The sequence below is a fragment of the Crocuta crocuta genome, unplaced genomic scaffold, assembly GCF_008692635.1.
Source record: "Crocuta crocuta isolate KB4526 unplaced genomic scaffold, BGI_CrCroc_1.0 scaffold1, whole genome shotgun sequence".
Lineage (NCBI taxonomy): Eukaryota > Metazoa > Chordata > Mammalia > Carnivora > Hyaenidae > Crocuta > Crocuta crocuta.
The window spans coordinates 4,391,538-4,406,111 of NW_027527930.1; the positions used below are offsets into that span (position 1 = coordinate 4,391,538).

Sequence of the window (14,574 nt, forward strand, 5' to 3'; positions counted from 1 at the left end):
CCGAGGAAAAGATAATACCAAGAAGATGGAAGAATTATATTCTGATCTTTAGAGATTTAGTGGTAAAAATTTCATAATCCTGTTACCACAAGTATTCATTAAACCTCTTTCCTATATGTCTTTATAGTACACATGAGTGAGATGGAATGATAAGAGTAAAGAGAAAGGTTATCACACAGGTCACAAGGCATTTTCTATCTAATAAGAGAGACCAGATAGTTAAGGGGGAAAAAATCAGCAAAATTGGAGCAGGAACTGTTCTCAATCTAGAGATTACAATGGAAAAGACCAACTTCCTAAAAGTTTGGAGCTCTGTCCAACAAAAAGCAAAATGATGTTCAAAAACCAGAAGGATGCCAGTACATATATGTCTAACACATGAAGAACATTCGTGTGTTCACTATGTCTATAATCCACACATGTGGAAATTGGCTAGGGAATTTTTATCCTTTTAAAACACATTGTCTCTCTTCCAGGACTTCTGTTAAGCTTGCAATTAGTTCTTTATGCTTTTTGATAATTCATAGTTATATTACATTAGTTAGATATTAAAGAAAGCAAGGTCTCACTTCTGATGGCACTTTCTATAAGTGATTTCATCAGAGCATGGAAAGCAAGGTCTCAAACATGGTCAATTGATAGAATTTCCCCTTAGCATCGACAAAAAATAAGAGGGAATGTAAAATCTTTCTCATTTTGCTATAAGTACTGCTTTGGTGCATTTAACTGTAGTTCATTCATTTCACTCCCATAGGACAGTCTATTGTGTGAATAGATCACAATGGATTTATTCATTCTACTGTAGGTGATCTTTCTGCATTTTCCAGTTCTTGAGCCTACAAACCATGTTGCTAGGGACACATCTCCGATACAAATACACAAGGATTTCTCTCAAGTATACAAACAGGAGTAGAATTGCAAGGTCATAGGTACATGCACTTCATTATTGTTAGAATTCCCGGTGTTTTTTCACAGTAAATATAGCTAAGTGATATTTCCTGAAACAATGTCCACCTTTGGATTTAAAGCAATCTAACATTTGACCAGAAAGAGGTTGTATGATTGGGTATTACTCATCTGTGGCGTTTCAAAGGGAAAATTCCTGCCAGAGGATAAGTGGAGTTTAAGATGAAATATATTTGAACTTAAACAAAGGCCTGACTTCTAAGGCTCTGGGGAAAGAGATCGCAAGTCATTATGTACTTAAACTAATCTCACTCAAGAGGAATAAATCGCTCTACATGAATTCTTTAGTTTTAAAAACAAACGCTAATTTAATAATATCTTTCAGGATTATGTTTTCCTTTATAGAATTTCTAAACCAGGAGTCAACTCCCCAGGTGTACCAACATGGCTCGTAACCAAGTCTGCAAGGCATTAAATGGGTCTACTAGGCATAAGTACAGAACAATCACCTGAATGCCCCTCTCCCAACTACTCACACATGAAGTTCTGTGGGTGATGCCAGGTCCCTGATATTTGCTAAAGCTGGGTCCATTTTATTCTTAGGAATTATAGGCACAATGCCCAGGGGCAGTGGGCTTTTCAGGGGCCTATACAATTTTGAAACCAGCACATATTGGCTCAGCAGTGGGAATATTACAAGATAAGAATTGACAAATATTCCGTGGTCAACAATACATAACTTCATGCTAGCCGCACTATGGGGACATTTAGTGTTCATAATATTTCCACTGTACTTGGAAACAAGTTATATATTGATTTTCTTCACTTTGCAAGAATTTCCACACATACGTTGTGATTTGAGGGAAATCACAGTGAATTATTAATTGCTCATAGCCAAATATTTTTCAGGACATTATAAATATCTTTGTGTTTTTTGGGGCGCCTTGGTGGCTTAGTCGGTTAAGCGTCCGACTTTCGCTTAGGTCATGATCTCGCGGTTCGTGGATTCGAGCCCCGCGTCGGGCTCTGTGCTGACTGCCAGCTCAGAGCCTGGAGCCTGTTTCAGAGTCTGTGACTCCCTCTCTCTCTGACCCTCCCCTGCTCACGCTGTCTCTCTCTCTCCTAGAAATAAATAAAAATATTAAAAAAAATAAAAATAAATATCTTTGCGTTTTTTGCCACAAGTATTACACATAATGTAGGAGGTGTATACATTTTAATGTACTTACTACAATGTGGTATAAAGTCAGAAGTCTGCTGAGCTGTTCTATCTTCACCCGTTTTCTTCATATGCTGTTGACCAATGAATATTTAAAATTCATCTTCTAAATACGTTGTCTACTTACTCTAATTGGCGATCATCTCTCTTCAGGATTTAGGGCAGAAGCCTCCTGGCGGTGGAACTGGTGACATCCGGGTAGGGCGGCCTCCACAGAAAGTGCATGGTGCCTCTCGCCAGAGGCAAGAGTGAGAAGCCTGGAAAGAGAAGAGTCAGGAGTGTCTCGAGAGGAGCATAGAGAACTTCCAGAAGCAGCTGATGGAAATAGTGAGACTTTGAGGAAGACTTCTAGAAAAAGGAGGGTTTTTTATAGTAGGTTTTTTATATGACATTTTGTTGTATGGCTCCCTCTTCTCTGCCCTCCTCACCCACCTACTTTCTACAAGACTTCATTAAAACTACTTTGGAGTCTTAAGCGCCGCACTATGCAGGGACAGAAAGGTAACTGGAAACGACTTTGTCATGGTGGCTGTTTCTACTCTGCGCTCCTTACTTCGTGGCTGTCAACCACATACTAGCCTACCTGGTGAATTAGGACGTGATAAAATTTAGAGGCGGGAAAAGTATTGTAACTATAGTTATTAAATGCCTCTCTGTAGAAGATTAATTTTGCATAAATTCGGTGTCACAGAATACTGATTTCAGATATTCTTAGGGGTGCTAGAGTAGAATAGGACCACATATGAATGATACAAATGAGGAGTTACTCGAAGGAATAAAATATCAATGACACTCAATAGATAGAGTATGCTAAATGAAAATATCAGTGACATTTTATATACAATAAATTAATAACAGAAACAAGTATATAGTGCTTATTATGCTCCACGTGTTTTATTCATAACAGCCCTATTAGCATATTGTAAGCATACCCTAGGTATTTGTAGTTTCTACTTTTTCCAAATGAATGGACGATGGCAAGACTGATTATGTAAATTGTGCAAAGCTGGTAAGCAATATTAGAGACTTTCTCACTGCTGATCACTACGACTAAATGCTGCACACTCAATTTCCATCGACCATCTCTTGTTTGATAGACATTTTCAATTATTTTTCTCCCTTGAAGGTGATTCTTTTTTTCCCCTCAAAACATGAGCATATGGAAAGACTTGCCTTTTCTTAAAAAAATATTTGGTCCTTTATCTAAAATCTTCATCTTTTTTGTTTGTTTTTAAGCTCAAGTTTCTGAATTCCTGCCATGTCAAACACTGCTTTTATTTGGCTCATTACATAAATCCCAAGCTTCTCTGAAAGAGAAAATTCCTTGCATGCTGTAGGCAGGTACTTAAATACCATAGACAGGGACTCTACCTGGGCTCACCTCTTCTTTGTTTTTACCTTTCTCAAGGCTTCACTGCAAAAGTTTAACATAAAAATAATGACTCATATTGAAGTAAACTTACATAGAGTGAGCCACGGTAAGTGGCTTGGAGTTAGGACAGGATTACAGAACCTAGGTTTTACTGTGATCAAATTTTTAATTTTTTGTATATTGCCTTCTATTTAAAACACCACTTCAAGTGGGACCCTGAAGCTCCTCAAAGGCTGCATTAACTCCTTTGTCCCTAGGGGCCCTACCTTCTCTCTCTAGAATTAGGCATCTACTTAGGGGCAGGTAAGACCATTTTGTGACTTGTATTCATTTGGTTTGTGTCCCAGCGTGTTCACATTTAACATTGTGACAAATAATTTATGAGGAGTACTAGACGCAGTATGTATTCTGATAACTATTAATCTAAAACGTCAGTGCAGGGTGAAGGATACTGTAACAAAGGCTCCATTCTGAGTATGCTCACTTGGCATGTAAGAAACCAATGCCAAAGAAAGAAAAGAAAGTATCTTTGAGTTAAAAGAGCCTTGTGATTGTTAAATTTTCTCTGGTTATTACATCTTTTCACTTTGAGAGTCTACTCACCACTTAGTCATTTTTTTTTTTTCAGAACAGTAGCCCCAGAAACATTTAGCACTTACAAGATATAAAAGATCAGGCATCAAAACAAATTTTCATGTTGACATTTAAAAAAAAACTATATATATATATATATATATGTATATATTTTTTAGAGAGAGACAGATCATGAATGGGGGAGAAAGGTGAGTTGGGGAGGGAGAGTGGGTAGGGATCCAAAGCAGGCTCCATGCTCAGTGTGGAGCCTGTTGCTGGGCCCGGTCCCACCACCCTGGGATCATGATCTGAGCTAAAATCAAGAGTTGGACACTCAACAGACTCAGCCACCCAGGTGCCTCAAGACATATATTTCTCTCTATATATTTATCTGAAATTGTCAGTCAACAAGATAAATCTTGCAGATAGACAATTTTACTGATGAAGTAAATTCTTCTTTGATTTATAATCATTTTTGCTGACATTCTGTTTTAGGAATGTAAGTACCTCTTCCTTTTTTCAATAGAAAAGATGGAACATAAATTAAGTCGTGACTTTGTCCAAACAATTTATGGTGTGACATTTTAATCTTTTCTGTTAGACTATCTCTTGTTAAGCTGTCATTTGTAATTTCTGTTATTGTATCTACTTTATCATTAATTGATGTATTCATTTATTATTCAACACCCCTAGCATCTAATACTGAACTGTAAAAAGGCCTTGGGCTTTAGAAGTTTTATAGTGCAATAAAGGAGACAGAAGAAATAAAAATGCCATTTCATTATTAAAAAGATAGTTAAAGTCTGCACATGGTACAATGGAGATACCAAAGAGGGGTCAGTGTAGGAAGAGTCAGAAAAAATATTGAGATGATTTTCCATTATGAATGGGAGGTCAAAGAGGTGAGTGGGGAATGGTCTTTTGAGGAAGGCACAGGCCTAGGATAGAGTAGCAGAAGCAACAGTCCAGAGTGGGGAGCTCCTGAAAACATGAAAGGAAGAAGATGATGTGATCACACATTGCTCTTAATTTCATCTGGCTTTGTATTTATAATATGCTATGGTTGGTGACCAGCCAAATAAGCATTTAAGAACTCTGAGGAAAATTATAAATGAGGCTAAAATACTTGGGTGTGGTGGAAAGACCTTATAGCGACAGTTTTACACTCAATATTCTGGATCTTAAATGTTTCTGAGAGCAAGATCCTTAAGTCAGAAGTAAAGGTAATCTGGGGCACCTGGGTGGCTCAGTCGGTTGGTTAAGTATCTGATTTTGGATGAGTTGTGAGTTCAAGCCCTGCGTCGGGCTCTGTGCTGACAGCTCAGAGCCTGGAGCCTGCTTCAGATTGCGTGTCCCTCTCTCTGCCCCTCCCCTGCTTGTGCTTTGTCTCTCTCTCAAAAATAAACAAACATTAAAAATTTTAAAAGAAAAAAAAGTCAAGGTAATCTATGTCATTTTTAAAAAATATTTATTAATTGTTTTAGGGTTATACAATTATATTTGTAGATAAACTCATAATTCTATCCCACAAATTATATATGCCTTTATACACATTTATATTATATATATTTATATTTAATAAATATGATCCTGAAAATGGCATGTCCTTACTAGTGATGAGAGAGTAAAAGGAATAATTGCCATTGATTAGGAAATCTGCTACTGATTTAGAAAAGTTACTCCAAAGTGAAGCAAAAAAGAGCCAGGGTGGAAAGAAAAGCAAGGGGATGATATTCAATAGAGACAGATCATATCCTATAATGAGATCCCCATTACTTACTTCTATTGGTTTTCCCCTGAGGCTATAAAATATGTGTAATGGTTTCTATGTTGCCACTAGTGATAAGAGGAAAAGGCTCACAAGGAAAGAGAAAACGAAAAGCATCCTGAGTGGGTGCGGGGTGGTGAATATGATCCAGAGCACACATAGAAGACGGATGCTGGTTCTAACGCCCTGAAGGAGAAGAATGGAGTGGTGTACCAGGCTGAACAGTGTCCTCCAAACATTCATGCTTTACTGGAACCACATGTTAACCTTGTTTGGAAATAGGGTCTTTGCAGGTATAATCAGGTAAGACAAGAACACGCTGGAAAAGGCTAGGCCCCCATCCAATCACTGGTGTCCTTGTGAGAAAATAGAGACGCAGCGAAAAACACACAGGGAAATGCCATGTAAAAGTAAGTAAGCACTGGAGTGACACATCAACAAACCAAGGAATGCCAAAGATCTCTAGCAACCAGCAGAAGCTAGGAGAGTCATGGAGCTGACTGTCCTTCATAGACTGCGGACTGAAGTACAATTCCGGATGAGATAACTGGAGTAGAAAGCATCTGGGAACTGAGAGGTCAAGGTATGGAAGGCTGTCAATGGGAGCGTTAAAATTCTGGCATGACAACAGTGGTGGTGAAGAGAGGAGTGGTGACCATCTTCCTCAAGGATGGAGAGTAGTGTCCTGGGGCCATGGGGAGGAGGATTGAAATCAGGAGAGGGAGTGGCATTTAAAACCGGAGTTTGTAAAAGAGAAGCCTAAAATGGCCTAGAAGCTGCAACGATGTCTCGGATCACAAGTATTTATCTCTAGGTCCTTTGATACAAAACAGCGTGGAAGAGAAAACCACCACCCACCTGACAGGGCTACAGAAGAAATGGCGTCCTCAATGGGAGGCAGGTGTCAGAGAAGGTGAGAGGGCAAAGGGAAGCTTCACAGGTGAGGTTGAACATGAAAGCTGTATTAGTCAGGGTTCTCCAGAGAAACATAGTCAAAAGCACAAATATGTAAATGTAGAACCTGCATATGTATATATACAGTTGACCATGAACAATGCAGATGTTAAGGGTGCCAACTCCTGCATAGTAGACAATCCACATTTAACTTTTGACTCTAAAACATGACTTCTAATAGTCTACTATGGACCAGAAGCCTTACCGAGGAACATAAACAGTTAATTAACGCATATTTTCTATGTTCTATTGATTATATACTCTATTCTTAAAGTAAGCTAAAGAAAGTGTTGAGAAAATCAGAAGTAGTGTACTGTGTTTACTGAAAAAAACAGTGTGTATAAGTGGACACATACATTTCAAACCTGTATTGTTTAAGGGTCAACTAATTATATACACATACTGATTAATTATACAAATTGTTTCAGGTGATTACGGAGGCCAGGAAGTCTCACAATTTGGGTAGTGGGGTGGGGGGCAATGGTGTATGTTCTGGTCTAAGTCTGAAAGCCTGAGAATGAGGAATGCCAATGTCAAAAGCAGAAGATGAAGGTCTCAGCTCAGGCACAGAGAGTGAATTCATACCTTCTCTGCGGTTTTGTTCTGTGCAGGCCTGGCGCGGATTGAATGATGCCAGTAGTGCTGATGAGGGTGATCTTTTTTAGTCCACTGAACCAAATGCTATCTCTTCTGGGGACCCCCTCACACACATACTCAGAAATAATGTTTTACCAGTTATCTGGATATCCTTTAACTCAGTCAAGTTGGCATATGAAATTAACCATCACAAAGCTATTCCATGTAATATATTTTGGACAAGGATGATCTAGACGAATATCAAACATACATTCCTGTGGGGAAAGTCCTAGCTCTTTAAACTTGATATAATAGCTCACATATATTTATCCAAAAGGTGTGTGGAAATGGAGCAGGGGTCTCTGGAAAATGACGGACTTCCTCCAACCATAATTTACCTTTCTGGTTGTCTGAATCAGGGAAGACCTCAAGTGCCACTTTGTTTAAATTTTAAACAGCATAACAGGAAACATGTGAATAGCACAGAGAAAAATGGTAAAAAGAAAGCAAAATCATAACTGCTTATAGACATGCTAAAACAGCAGCCTAAGGCTTTTAAGATATTTTTCAGATATTATTGCTTTTTATAGCTATGATCAACTACTTAGGTTATGGATTTTGAGTAACTCAATCCTAAATTTTAGAAGTGCTTTTAAAGATCCATAATATTTCTAAAAAATGAATCTATCTGGGGCGCCTGGGTGGCTTAGTCGGTTAAGCGTCCGACTTTCGCTTAGGTCATGATCTCGCGGTTCGTGGGTTCGAGCCCCTCGTCGGGCTCTGTGCTGACTGCCAGCTCAGAGCCTGGAGCCTGTTTCAGTCTGTGACTCCCTCTCTCTCTGACCCTCCCCTGCTCACGCTGTCTCTCTCTCTCTCTCTCTCCTAGAAATAAATAAAACATTAAAAAAAATTAAAAAAAATGAATCTATCTTTAGTTTCAACTAATTGTTGACCTTAGAATATTATTACAAATTTGAAGTCATTTCATTGGCTTAAACATTATCACATATATTCTTAATATCAACATATATTCATGGAATAATAGAAGGAGGATTAAATTCGAATGAGTGCTTAAAACTTATAAAGTATATTTTTGCATGACAAAATGTGAGAGCTAACTATAAGAGGGTACCTTAGAAAGATTTTTTCACTTGAGAATATTCATATTGTATACGTAACTTGAGAAAGTAAATGTTCTCCGTTACAGCTGTCAAAGAGCTATCCAAATGGAAAGTCTAATGAGTATGGTTTTAGTCTGACAGAGGTTCTAATAGAATATCCGCATAGTGGTTCCAGTAGGTTCTAGAAGAGATTCTAATAGGAATATCAGCTTTAGTTCAGAGGCACATAACTTTCAGCCCTGATTTCTTCTGTGACTGTCAAAACTTGGTGCCTGATTGTTTTTCTATACATGATGACTAATATTGCTATGTCATTTCTTTTGTTAAACATCTGCCTTTGAACTATACATGTTATATGTTTCTATATACGTATGTAAGTCTTTACTTGAGCTACCTATATAGTTCGAGAGACCCAGTGAATTGGGAATATATCAGATGATTCCAGGAGTGGAATTTGTACGAAAATAAGAAAACAAATTCTAGTTATTTTATACAATATGAAGGGAGGCAGAGTGTTGAGCAATCCATTGTAAGAGAAGTCTGCTAAACAGGACAGAGAAGAGAGAACCACACAGACCCAATGCCCTGTGTCTTGAGAACGAAGCCACCATGTGACCCTATCAGGTAGGAGGAAAGAGCCATGAAGTATGAGGAGGAAAATCAAAAGCTTATCGCAGTAACCAGCAACCAGGACTTAACAGACATGGGAAAAGAGAAGCTCTGAAAATACTTTATAATATCGGAGGATTGAGGGAAAGTTGGGGGAGAACAGTGTCTTCATAGTGTTGTAGTCATTTATTCATTTGACATCCAGTACAGATTTGTTGAGTGCCTACCAGTTAATCTCCTAAGTGAACACAAAACAGATAACCACGCCTTTGCGGAAGTTCTATTTTAGTAAAGGAAAGTCATTAATGCAATAGATTAGAAGGTAATAAGTACTACAGGAAAAGGAAAAGTTAAATAGCGTAGGATGACTGGGAGTCCTACGGGGAGGGGTATGGGTTGCCATGCTGGACAGAATGGCCAAGAGAGTCCACACTAAGTAGGTGACTTTTGAGCAATGAATTGAAAGAGCTTAGAAATTCATCCAGTGGATATCTTCACAAAGAGAGCTCCTGGCAGAGAGTACAGCAAACACATATGTCCTTGTGAAGAGGTATGCCTGGAAAGTTGGTCCAGTAGGAAAGAGGCTACTCTAGCTGGAGCAGAGAGAGACTAGTAGGAAATGAGATCAGTGCAGTAAAGAGTTTGNGGGGAGATGGACATAGAGGAGGGCACTTGTGGGGATGAGCACTGGGGGTTATATGGAAACTAACCTGACAATAAACTATTTGTAAACAAAAAAAATTAAAAAAAAAAGAGTTTGGACGCGGGGTATCATGTACAGGGTGAGACTCATGTAAAGGGCAAGGGCAGTAAGAAGGAGAACAGCTGGGAAGTTGTTACAATAATCTAGACAGAAATGATGGGGACATGGACTAGGGTGGTTATAATGTAGACGGTGACAAGTTGCCAAATTGTGTGGCATGTGTGTGTGTATCTGTATCTGTGTTAGAGCAAGCAGGATTTCTTGAAGACTTGAATGAGAGTGAAAGAAAGAGGAGTGTTGTAGGCAGAATAACACCCCCCCCACCCAAGATGTCTCAATCTTGACCTCCAGAACCTATGAATGGTATGTTACATGGTACAGAGAATTATTAAGAATTAAAATAATGACAAATGGAATCAAAGATGCTGATTAGCTGACCTTGAGATTGGGAGACTATCCTGGATTATCTGAATGGTGTAATCTAATTCCAGGAGTTCTTTATTTTTTAATGTTTATTTATTTTTGAGAGAGAGAGACAGAGACAGAGTGTGAGAGGGGGAGAGAAAGGGAGAGACACAGAATCTAAAGCAGGCTCCAGGCTCTGAGCTGTCAGCACAGAGCCCAACATGTGGCTCAAACTCACAAACTGCGAGATCATGACCTGAGCTAAAGACAGAGGCTTAACTGACTGAGCCACCCAGGCACCACACATTACAGGAGTTCTTAAAATGTAGAGTCTTTTCAAGTTATGGGGAGTATGAGGAGATGTGCCAGAAGGATCAGAGAGGGGCAGTGATAAATACAGCCTGCTGCTGCTGGCTTTGAAGATGGACGAGGGACCACAAGCAGAGGAGCGCATATAGGCAGCTGCCAGAAGCTAGAAAAGGCAAGGAAATGCATCCTCCCCTCAAGCCCCCAGCACGGAGTGAAGGCCTCTGACACCTTGAGATTAGTGTGAGTCTTGTGTTAGACTTCTGACCGACAGACTTGTGGTATAGTGATCAAATAAACACAAAAAGAATGATTTGTATTGTTTAAGCCAGTAAGTTTGTGGTGATTTGCTACAGCAGCAATAGAAAACTAACACAAGGAGGCATGGGTGACTCTGATTTGGGCATGGGATGCAGGGAGGAATGAAAATTCTGGATGAAGGAGTTTGGAGGACAAGAAGGTGGGAAGAATTTAAATTTGGGCTTTTCACTTTAGAAACTCTTATTACTTGCTCAAGTAAGTAGTAATAACAATAAGTCTGGAGTTCAGAAGAGCCTAGGGGCTAAAGAAATAAATTTGGGAGTTTAAAATGAAAGCTAGGATGTGCTTTTTGAAGACCTGAGACTAGACAATATTACCTGACTATCTTATTACACTTAGCTATCCCTAGGTTGCTTTAATCCAATTATGCCAACTCTACTCGTCACTTCGAAGCGAATTCAACAGTGTAGATAGGTCTCTAGTAGCTTAAAAATATTAAAATACTGATTTAAAATACTGATTATATTATTTTAGGAATCCTGTGTGTGTGTGTACACACACACATATGGAATCCTATAATTATATAATATATTATAATATAATGTTAAATATTTATAATATTAAAAATATTAATTTTAAGATCTAGTAGTTTAGGGGTACCTGGGTGGCTTAGTTGGTTAAGCACCCAACGTGGATGCAGGTCGTGATCTCATGGTTTGTGAGTTCGAGCCCCACGTTGGGCTCTGTGCTGACAACTCAGAGCCTGGAACCTGCTTCTGATTCTGTGTTTCCCTCTCTCTCTCTCTCTGCCCTCCCCTGCTTGTGCTCTTTCTCCCTCTGTCTCTAAAATAAATATTAAAAAAATCTTGTGGTTTAAAAATATTCTAATAATGGGATCAAAATAATGGTTGTGAATTTCAGGGCACTGGGCTTGACAATTTAATTTACCCCATGGAAATCATATTCTCAACTAGGATCAATGAAATGGTTATCCCTGGCCAAGCAAATCTTCAGAGCCTGTAGGTAGAGCAAGGCAGAGGTAAGGAGGAGTGAGTGAGAATAAAGACAGGTGAGAGAAGGGTGCCTGTTATGAGGAACAGTTAAAAACAATTATTTTTCAGTAAACATCTGTTGAGTCCCAGTGTAAGCAAGACTTTGGGTAAATAAAGATTGAGATATGGCCCTTGCCTCCTTTCACGAAGACCAAATCCGCAAGGACAGTTGACCAAAAAAAAAGAGGTTTTAGGGGTGCTAAAAAAGCTGGAGTTAGTTTTATGGGGACAAGACGTGTATCAAAATAGAAAGATCCAGGATAAGATTTTTGTGGATTGGGAGTATAAAAAGTTATGAAGAGAATCCAAGATATGAAAGCGGAACTACACATGCTTTGCTCTGACTTGGCATACCTTTGGTATGTCAGTGTCCTACATAACGGAAGATCTGATGGTAAGGTATCAGAATGTTACAGGAAACAAAGAGAGACAATCACAAGACAATTGTGATCATGCCCATTAGGGCCTGATTGAAATTAGGCAGAGACAGTGGGCTCAACAAAGAAGGAACAGACGCAGGAGGCATTTTAGAAATAGAATCACCAGGCCAAGGAAGCTAATGAAACATACAGAGCAAAAGACAAAAAAGAAGGGAAGTGAAAACTGCAGAGGCTAATCTAGAATATAAACCATGCATTACATGTAAGGATGGTAATCATTTGGTATTAACATTAGCTTTGCTGTTGTGATAGCAAAGGTAAGCTACCCAGCAGACATTTGCATAGGAGTCTGTGGTTTGAAATAGACAGTTTATATGCAGAGACTTGGGAACCCACTTTTTAAGGGGTGTTGAGAGGTAGAAGAACCAGCCAAAATGGCTAAGTTGTAAGAGTCAAAGAGCAGTTCCCCGGATGTCCTACAAAATTCCTCTGACTCCTACATTGTATAAGGCCAGATAAACGGGAAATCAGCAAAGCATTATATGAAAATTAAGGTTTACTTATAATAAAACTTTTGTAATAGCATTAAAAAAATCCTTCAGACACACAAACTCACTTGAGTTCACAAGCTGTCTGTTAGAAAGTATTTTAATTCCATTTTGTGAGATGAGGGAACTAAGAGAAGTTAAAAGTCCCACAGTTCATGAAAGGAAAGTTGTATGGGATCAAATCCTGGGTTCTTCTCACTAGGCCATGAAATGCTAGTGAAAATCTGGGAAAAGTAAAATTCCCTATAATGACCCATAAAGTCCTTGTAATGTTTGAATCAGCCCTTCCTTCTCTGACCTTATATCCTACGGCTCGGCCCTCAGACACCCCCAGCCAGCCATCTTCCTCACTGTTCCTGAACATGTCAGACATTTTTCTATCTCAGGGCCTTTGTACTTTGTACTTGTCCTTTCTTCCTCCTGGAATGTTGTTAAATAAAAATCATTTGGGGAAAAAAAAACCACCACTAAAATTAAAAAAGACAAGAGCCCAATATCACATAAATAAGGAAACAGAAGTACCACTAACTCCACATACAATTACAGAAATAAACTGACAGAAAGTACATCTAGAAACACATGCCTTATGTAAGTGATTCACAGGAATATATCTTAAATTTACCTGGTAGGGAATAAAAAGAGCGTTATAAGGATGCATCATATGTAAACAGAATAGGCAAATATTGCACCAACAGATAATACAAACCACCACATTGAATTTTATAATACAAATCTATTTCATAGGACCATTAAATCACAGTTATCGACAAAAGTATGCTACCACCACGGTAGACGTATATACAGGATTGAGGATAGCTATGGCTGTCTCTAGCCTTTCAGCCCGTTCCACATTAAGAGCTCTGAAATCATGGGCTGCTCATTTTGGAACACCAAGAGTAGCAGAAAGTGGTTGGGGAGTTCATTTTACAGCCACCTCAGATAAAATGTCCTGTGGTCTGTGGGACTTACAATGGAGTTACCATCTAGCCAAAAACCCAACAGCCACTCGATATGTAGAGAGGTTTAATAGATGGTTCAAAAGGAGAATTAAAATTGGTAGAAACACAAGGAAGTTTTCCATAGTCCCTGGACGTGGCTTGCTTTATGCTAAATCCGAGACAGATTTCAAAAAGCTGGTCCTCATAAGATGGTAAACACTTCTCCCCCAGATGTTGGGAAAAGGGAGTTATGAGTACACATCCAAACTTCTGTATAAGGTAGTAACAGAACTGAGGACAATTCCGTCTCATTGTACGATATCATTGCTCACAGACACTGCCGCACTTACGGGACTGCAGGGACCAAAGACAGCTATAACTTAAGAAAATCCGGGACCTTTCTCCCATGGACACACTTTAATAAGTAGAAGAAAATTACATACCAGCTAGGTCTCATATTACAGATTAGAAAACCGCTATCTGCTTTATCCAATTCTCGTGCCTCTGCTCAATTGTACAACAGCCACCTTTGCACTTGTCCTTAGAAGACATGTCAGACATGTGCACTCAATTGCACCATCAATTGCATGAACCTTGTAATACACTCATACAAATCCTTTGTCAAGACATGGTACGAATTTTGGTACCAACTGGACATGGAACAAGAGGATATTTATGAGGAACATGAATATCCTGAAATGATTACTAATACTGATGAATATGACAGAGATGAATATCTTTAAAGTACTACTATTAATAAACCCTCATTATATGACTTCCCATACTTTAGCACACCCATAGACAAGGCTCTAATGCTAATGGTATACCCAGGGGATACAACATCTTATCCAGAAATGAAAATGTTACATATTAGGATTGTTAT

The 14,574-nt window shown here is 38.9% G+C and overlaps 1 non-coding gene across 1 annotated transcript; it reads right to left on the reverse strand.

The window, feature by feature from the left end:
• Positions 1–539: 539 nt before the first annotated feature.
• Positions 540–607, reverse strand: LOC144221066 (small nucleolar RNA SNORD49). The gene has a single exon (XR_013331951.1). It is a non-coding gene; the product is annotated as a small nucleolar RNA SNORD49 (small nucleolar RNA).
• Between the last annotated feature and the right edge of the window lie 13,967 nt (positions 608–14,574).